General features: G+C 72.9%; 1 pseudogene; it reads left to right on the forward strand.

Moving 5' to 3' along the window:
• Nucleotides 1-708: 708 nt before the first annotated feature.
• Nucleotides 709-828, forward strand: LOC129627518 (uncharacterized; annotated as a pseudogene).
• The last annotated feature ends 220 nt before the right edge of the window (nucleotides 829-1,048 follow it).

Here is a 1,048-nt window from a genome sequence, read left to right on the forward strand (position 1 = left end):
GGGTGCGTGCGAGTGTGTGTGTCTGTCTGTGTGCCTGCCTGTGGTTCGTCTGCTCTCTCAGGAAGGTCGGGTGCTTGGCGGGCGGCGTGGGGACAAGGGGGGCGGGGGGCCTCGGTAGAGCAAAGGGGCGGGGCTGAGGCGCTCCGGTCGACCGCGCCTCCGTGGCTCCCGGTGGGTTTGGGCAGCGGGCAGGTGCCGGGCAAGTTGGGCGCTCAAGATTCGCTGCGCCTAGGCCCGCAGGAGGTTCAGAGGCCCCCGGGCCGCGGGGATCGGGAGGCGGCGGGCCCCGAAGACCGACACCTCCGGGGTCGCGCGGCCCTGAGCGGCGAACGGGATGGGGGGGAGGCCCCGCTCAGCCAGCGCGGCCGGGTCTGGAGTGGCCGGGGGTGGGAGGGCGCCGAGACCTCCGCACCCCTCAGCCCACCCCCCAGGCCCCGCGCGCACGCACGCACGCACGCCCTCCCGGTCACTGGGGGGTCCTGGAAGCCCATCGGGCCCCCGGGCCCGGCCAGGCGGTTGCTGGTCTGGTGTTGGCGGTGTTCGGGGGCCGGGCCGGCGTCAGCAGGCTGGAGTGCGGTCGCGGGTCGTGCGGCTCAAGTACAGCACGGCCCCCCGAGGAGAGGGGCGGCCCGTTGGCCCGACCTGCAGGTCAGAGCGAAAGGGAGGCGAAGCGCAAGGCTCTTAGGGCGCCCCGCGGCGGCCGCGTCCGTCTCCGGCCCTATCGGCCTGAAGGCGCCCGATCTCGTCTGATCTCGGAAGCTAAGCAGGGTCGGGCCTGTTTAGTATCTTGGATGGGAGACCACCTGGGAATTCCGGGTGCTGGAGGCTTTTTTGCCTACCAGAAGAGGTCCTTTAGCGCCCGCCCCGCGTCCCAATTCTTGGACCCACACCCCCCTCGCCCCCCCGCCACCCCCGCAGCCCCAGCCCCTCCCGGGGCGGGGGGAGTGAGTGGGTGGCCGGGGCCCCGACTCCCGCTGCAGACCTGGGTTGCCTCCCCGCGGCCCGCGAGCCCCTCCGCATTCGCATTCGGCTTTCAGGAAACCAGACG

This window comes from Bubalus kerabau, chromosome 14 (assembly GCF_029407905.1).
Source record: "Bubalus kerabau isolate K-KA32 ecotype Philippines breed swamp buffalo chromosome 14, PCC_UOA_SB_1v2, whole genome shotgun sequence".
Taxonomy (NCBI): Eukaryota; Metazoa; Chordata; class Mammalia; order Artiodactyla; family Bovidae; genus Bubalus; species Bubalus kerabau.